The following is a 7,500-nucleotide window of genomic DNA, read 5'->3' as shown; positions in this document are numbered from 1 at the left end:
GGAATTAAGTGGCAATCATGGATTTCCTTCTAAACTCTACGTTTCACTTAAGGCCATTTTTACACTCATTTCCAACGGAACTTCCAAGAATGCACCATAAAAATAACTACTCTCCGAGAAATGTTCCTATTTTACACCGAAAAAGTAGCCATTTTTGAAGTGGTTCTTAGTAATTACTCTGAATTTTATCAAATTGGAACACCACATTTTAGTTTGGAAGGCGTTAGAATCAGGAATATCTCGCGAACCAAGTTTCGATCGATCTGTTAGCGCTTAACAACCCTCTTGGAACCGCCAACTGCCGCAAACATTCAGTTGTTCGAATGCTGCATGTCAAGTTACCGATCGCCAGACTTAAATGATGTCCTTTGACCACCAAAACATAGCTATTTAGAAGACATTCTGCCATTGATACCTTAATAAGCTTTCGATACGATCCGATACCTGGCACAATCTTCTTCAATCGATATATCTACATCGAGGCTACTACGTCATGTGTTTCTATTTCTCAGACCCAGCCTGCTGTGAGGGGGGGCAGGCGACTCATCGTCGTAAAGGCAGTTAAAGCAAAGCAATGGCTCGAAGCAAAGGTCCACTTAAGGCTGGGGTCAACCTAAACTGAAATATACCATTTTTTCAAACTTTTTTCATGGTTTAGATTTAATTCCAAACCATGGCAAAGTATACATTTTTGGAAAGTTTAAAGACCAAAGGTTATGAAAATTTGTTTTCGTACTTTACAACTGTATTGTAACCTGACATCAGCTGATTAAATCTGCCACTTGCGCTGGTTACAACGCAAAATTGCACAAAAATAGTTAGAAATGTTACCTTTGTTGTACAGATTGCATATTTTTGCATCAGACGAAATAAAAGAAGAGAGAAACAAAAACAAAGTTTTTGCTTTTTTCGCAACTTTTGAGCAACTATCGCTACAAAAAGCAACTTTTGACTTTTTTGGGGGCAACTTTTGAACAACTTTTTGAGAAATTTCGGGCAACTTTTCGGGAAATCTCGAGCAACTTGTGGTAAGCTCTAGGGACCAGTCAAATCTGATACAGAAAATCCAGCATAGATCAGCTTACGTTTCAATGTATAACTTCGACAAAATGCACTGGATGGAAACGTTCTTAATTAGCTTAAAACACAAAAGTTACCTAGAACAACAAATCCTGAAAATTTCAGTTCAATTGGACAAATATTTCTCGAAATATCTTTTCTCAAAGGCAAAAATAATTCGTTTTGAGGAAACGAGCTAAGAGCTTACAGTAACGGAAATGTTTCTCAAAATAAAATATTAATACCTTAAGATTCAAATTCCGATAAAAACAAAAATTCGATCTCCCGCACTAAGAGGATCTTATACCATAAAAGTGAGTTTTTGTTTTCATAAAACAACTCTTTGGGACAGTTGTGGTACCACAGTAAAGGACTTCCCACCCTGACTTCAAAAATGAGCTTTTCCAGGTCACATGGTACAATAGTTAATGAATAACTAGCCCCTAGGTGTTGAAAAGTGGTGTTCAACATTCACACGATAACGTGCTAGCGAATGGTTCGAGAAGCATGGAATTAAGTTCATCCTGTCCATAAGCAAGTTGTCCAGGGAGCAAACCTCGTGAAAATGGGAAAAAATTTACTAATAGTAACTAATATTAACTATATTAACTTAATAACAGGGAAACAGTACGGCGGCAAATACTGAAGATCTGGTGACGTCATGACCTAAAAAAGTTTTGAGAACCACAGGCGGAACAGATTCAGATAACTGAGAAATTCGAATTACTATTAGGATTACAAAATTCAGAGCTGTCTCTCATCTCGCATAACGTGTCGATTTTCTGGTATACTGATATACAATTTTACCTTTGGAATACTTTCCCACGCAGTGAACGGCCTGGAATGTTACCATCGTGAAAATTCCACTTCTTGGAAAAGCTGTGACAAGAACCTCAAAGAAGTCACTCGCCGAGAAAATTTCAAGAGATGCTTTAAAGCCAACGCAACGACGCAAAACGCCTTCAAAAATATTTCCAACTCAGTCTTTGCTAGAGGCTGCGCCGAAAGATGCGATGTCAGCGGGATTCTCCATTATGACGAGCATGTCATCTGTGACGGGTATTGTTGCTCTGCTGACCTCTGCAACATGAGCCCGAAGATAGCGAACAGCAAAATGATGTTGTTCATCTCCACTGCAGTGCTTCTGCCACCAGTTTTCATCTGTAAATGAAATAAAGCTGACAGTCTGGCCTTACGGGTCATGATTTTCTATTATAATGCAGGTGTCAGTTTCCAAGGAATATTGCACGCTAACAGCAAAAAGGCCAATAATAGAATGCAACCAAGTGCAGTGCAATAGAGCGTTGTAGTGCCGTGCGATGGAATACAGTGCAGTGCAGTGCAGTGCAGTGTAGTGTAGAGCAATAGAGTGTAAAAATGGTGCATATAAGGTAAATCTCTAGACCTCGGGGTAGAATCGCCTATATAATCTACATATTCACCTAATTTCTTGACTTTTTCCCCAAAATTAGATCAATTATGACATGTTTTTAAGTGTGCTATCTCATTTAGCTGAGTTTATCAGTTTGCCTCTTATCTTCTCGGACAGCTCTACTGCTGTGACTTTTTATGAACTAATAATAAAATAACTGACATACTACGCGTGCTCTGATTGGTCAAAAAGCTGTCGTTTATTGTACCGGTGAACACATGGTTTCCGATACGCAGCTCTAAGTGAGAACAACAGAACTCAGAACACTAGAAAAAACATAAACTTTAACTTAAAATGCATAAGATGGTTTATCGGCCCAAATTTTGCTCGTTAGAGACGTAGATAGGTCAATTGTACTGAATTTTGGAGAAAAAAAAGTTTTGGAAAAAAGGTGTTTTTCCTTAAATATATTTTCAGTTTTCGCAGACTGAGGTATCAATAACAAAATATATTTAGTCCTGATCATTCCCAAATAAAACCCTTGCCCTATTCCTGACCAAACTGGGTCTGGCTTCCGTTAAGGTGGCCACCAAAAGATATGGCGATGTTCATGAAAAATTACATTTTTTAAAAAAATGCAAGAGTTAAGACCCTTGAACACTTGTTAAAAACATTTTGAAACGATCTTGCCGAATTTACCTCTTGGTAAGTGTGAAATTTAAGGAAAGTACACAGTGGTATAAGTTTTTTACCTAGCAACGGCCATAGCAACGGCTGTTTACAGTAAGAATATGGCCAAAAATATAGCATACGTATTAGTTTTAACATATATGAACGATACTTTGTAGTAAAGCTGTAAAGAGATGCACAAGTCGATTGGCACAGCTACTTGGGAAAAGCTTCGCCTGATTTACCATCACAGGCTCATTCATTTCCTTTATGAAAGGGAACATTTCCTACAACTAAGGAAACTTTTTACAAAATAGAACAACCATTACACCCCCCCTGGAGATCCAATCTGCATCTCCCCCCCCCCCCGCAATGTTTGGCTTGCTAAATGCTTAATCCATCGTGTGAGAAACTTTAAGTGCATTTTTCTCAACGGACTACTTTTGTGCCAACTGACTTCACACCAACATTTCTACTTTGGAAGGTATTTAAGAGGAATTCCTGAAATTTGGAGTAATCAAAGACCAATAGTGTCGTGATACAATAAACTAAAAAAATCATAACATTTTTAACGTCTGTCACATGGCACTAGATAATTTGTTCACTTGGTTTGGTGCAAAATAAGGTTATTTCCAAATAAAGTCTATAGAAAGCACTGAAAGCAAGAGCTAACTGTCAAAACTTTAGTTTATTGCATAGAACGAAACGGAAACTTACAAGATATGCTTGTTTGAAAATCAAATCTTGTTTTGTAAAAGAGCAGGAACTGTTGGCGTCAATGCTATAAACTAAAACCTCAAAAGGCTGTGGCTGGTTGCCATAGCAACCATTTTCAGTAAAAACCTTCAAAATTTATTTTCTCTTCATGAGTGCAATCGCACGCAATTGATCTTTCTTCACCATATTTAAACAAACTTTTTGGTCTATTTTAGGGGACCATTCCACCTTAATGAAATTTATACAATAAGTCGAATCATTCTCAAATTTTGATTGGTTCTACTTCTGATCTAGTGGAGGACAGACGTCTAGGTAACGTCATTTTTTAACTTGGAAAATATTTGTTATTTCCAAGTTGTAGCGGTGGAACGATTTCACTCCATCACTCCTTCACTCCTTCATTGGGTCACTTCCCGTTAGACATTTGGAAACCTGGAGGGAACTCCCATATGAAGAGGTAGGGGATAGTCGTCGGAAATTTGAATTTAACTCCTAAGGGAGACTAATGTGGACGTTGCTTGAGCTTCATTAGACCCCTAAAAGGTAGCACTTAAAACGGAATAGTTTCGATCACTAGCCACTGTTCAGGAAAGGATACCGCGCGCACTTGTAGACCCGACTCGGGTACTCGAGAGATCACCGGAAATCAAGCCTGATAACAGAAATTAAAATTTTCTTTAATATACTCCAAGCAGTGTTGACGCATGACGATGCAAAGACTTGCTTTAAGTTCATGCTTAAAGTTCGGCAGGTGATGATTCTAGGATGGTTTTTCACGTTGTTTACTTTGCGAGCGACAGCAGATCAATTCATGATCGCTCAAGCCAGCCGAGATTACTTTCACAGAATTTATTTTCTCGGGTTCATTACTACAAATGATATCAATCAAGGTCTTAGATTCGCGCGTAATTCTCGTGGGGGTTGAAATAAGCTGTTTTAGTCCAAAAGAGGCTAAGATGGATTAAATTTCTTTGTGGTCCGATGGCACCAGGTAGTTGCAGTTTATATCACCAGTAAGAATACGTTCTTTGTCTTCTGATGACACTGTCGAAAGCATTGATTCAAATTTGCAATTGAAATCTGCACTAAGATGTTTTGAAGAAACTTGGAACAACGAAGCCACTGGATTATTCTGCAAAACTCCAAATGTCTAAACTGTGAACTCCGCCTATCCACAATTGAAAACTTTTTAAAGAAAAAGGCTTGTTTATTTGTTTTTGATTGCCTAAAAGGCAATGTTTGTAGTTCTTTCAAAAATTATTTTAATTTTTTAACCCACGATTTTAATACGAGGAACAGCGGGACAACCATTGCTCTGCCGAAAGTGAAACTTGACTTTGCTCGGAAAGGTTTTTACTTTTTAGGCGCTTCAACTTTTAGTTCTTTACCTTTAAAAATCAAGCAAATTAGCACTAGGGTACTATTTAGGGAGTCTAGATCAATTTTTTGTCTAGTGTAGTTAATAAGTTACGAAGTCATTCTTATCTTATTTTAGTTTTTATCCTTATACTATTTTATTTAGACAGGACCCCTTTGATAACAGTACTCTTGCACTGAAGGGCTATCCTGTATAATATTCGTTATTATTGTTATTATTGTTATTATTATTATTATTATTATTATTATTATTATTATTATTATGAGAACGTTTCTTTTAGTACTATTTCCTCGAGTGCACCCCAAAGGATACTTTGACAGATAAAATTGGTGACGTTTCGTCATCAACACCCTGAGTGAGACCAGAATCCTTGATTTGCACCCGAGACGACGAGCACCCCCGACCTTTTCATATAGGAGTTCCCCCCGGGTTTCGAACACTAGCCGTCTAAGGCTGTTTTACAGTCACTTGCAGCGTGTCAAGTTAATTATGTTTGAGAGGTAGAGGGTATAACGATTTTTCCATTGAAAGGAAAATACTTATGGTTCTTGTTTAGCGATTCGATTCAGGGAAAGTCTTCGTGGTTTTTCCTTCACAAACCTACGTGAGTTCGAAAGCAATCGATATAAACGAATGATTTAAGGTTCCAGCCACTTTTTTCAAACACAAGAAACGGAAAGATAAACGCTACCTTTCAGTAAATGGTTTCTTGACAGAAAAAGAAAAAAAAAATGAAGAAGAAAAGGAAAAACAATCAGGAGGCACCATTAGGATTCGAACTCCCAATGTCGCGCATGGCGAGCCAGCGCTTTTCTCACTGCGCTACTTCTACGCCTGTTATCGGAGGGCGAAAGTATTAATCATCTATTTACGTACCGCAGGCTCAAGTGTTTCGTTCAGTCTATACTTCACTTTTGACCAAACAAAATGATCTTGCCGTTTTTGACTACAGCACAAGGAAGACATGTACAGATACATGTAATGTAAAACGTGTACGCGGGCCTTAGTAACAAACAGTTTCTTAAAGTTGAACTTTTTCATTTTCATAACACACCCCTGAATGGAAAAAGGCTTTATGGACTTGTTCGAAAGCCAGACTGCCCTCACATTACAAGTAGTTCCTTAATGAACAATGCCTCATAACACCCTTTCATGATATATTTTCTAAGTTCAGTGGCTCACAGCCACTTTGATTTGTTTCTTTCTTATATAAAACAAGTAGATTCCATGTCAGGCTTTGCCCCTTTTCAGTAATAGATCACAGAATGAAAATGTGGTAAGAACATAAGTGACACACGCGGATCGCTTCGTGTGCCACTTTTTTGTTCTTATAACAATAACAATAACAATAACGATAACGATAACGATAACGATAACGATAATGATAATGATAATAATAATAATGTAATTATTAAAACTTATATAGCGAAACACACTATATATTCATATATATTCTTATATTTAGCTCTTAACCGAGCTAAGTCGGTCTGTATGGGAGAATCTTGACCGAGGTCGTGGGTACAGACCGAACGCAGTGAGGTCTGTACACACGACCGAGGTCAAGATTTTCCCATACAGACCGACTTAGCTCGGTTAATAAGATGTTTATTATATGGCAAAGAAGAAAACTTTAATTCGTTTAATGTAACTGGTTTGCTGACATTTTGCTTGCGTACGGCGATGAGCTTAACATAAACCTGCCGAAATTTGCTCGTCCTCTTTACTTTTTTTTTGTCATCAGGCTTTTTGGCACTTCATAAATGATTGAGAAGAAAATACAAGAAAATGGTGAAAATTTTTGTATTTTAGTTTGCTACTTTTTCAACGGAAAATGAAACCGGTCTAGATGTCGGTCTAGATGGGAAAAATCTAGACCGCGGTCAATATCGATTTCAGCCAATCAAATTCGTGAATTCGGTAGTTCCCAGTCCTTGTGAGACACAACCATATAATAAATAAGAATATTATTCTTATTCCTCTTATTCTATATATATTTTTAGTACATTTTGACGTCATCTATGATCTATTTTACAATTCGCTCTTGATTTCCACTCGGCCTCATCAACTTGAACACCTCACAGAAATCAAGAGTGAAAAACTAATTGTTTTAATACAAGAAATCATGATCATATTCTCTTGTTTTAATAGAATTCAAATAACGGTTTCCAATTATTTCTCGTCTTAGTATTAATTACGCGCTTTAGAAACGACTGAATTTTTATTTGAAATTTGCAGTTGTGCCGTACGCGCGCTCATCATTTTCAATTAACATTTTCGAGGTTTTAACTTCAAGGAACAGTAAATA

Source organism: Orbicella franksi, chromosome 2 (assembly GCF_964199315.1).
Source record: "Orbicella franksi chromosome 2, jaOrbFran1.1, whole genome shotgun sequence".
NCBI lineage: Eukaryota > Metazoa > Cnidaria > Anthozoa > Scleractinia > Merulinidae > Orbicella > Orbicella franksi.
The sequence above is the reverse complement of the archived record's forward strand: the minus strand, read 5'-3'. Positions refer to the sequence as shown.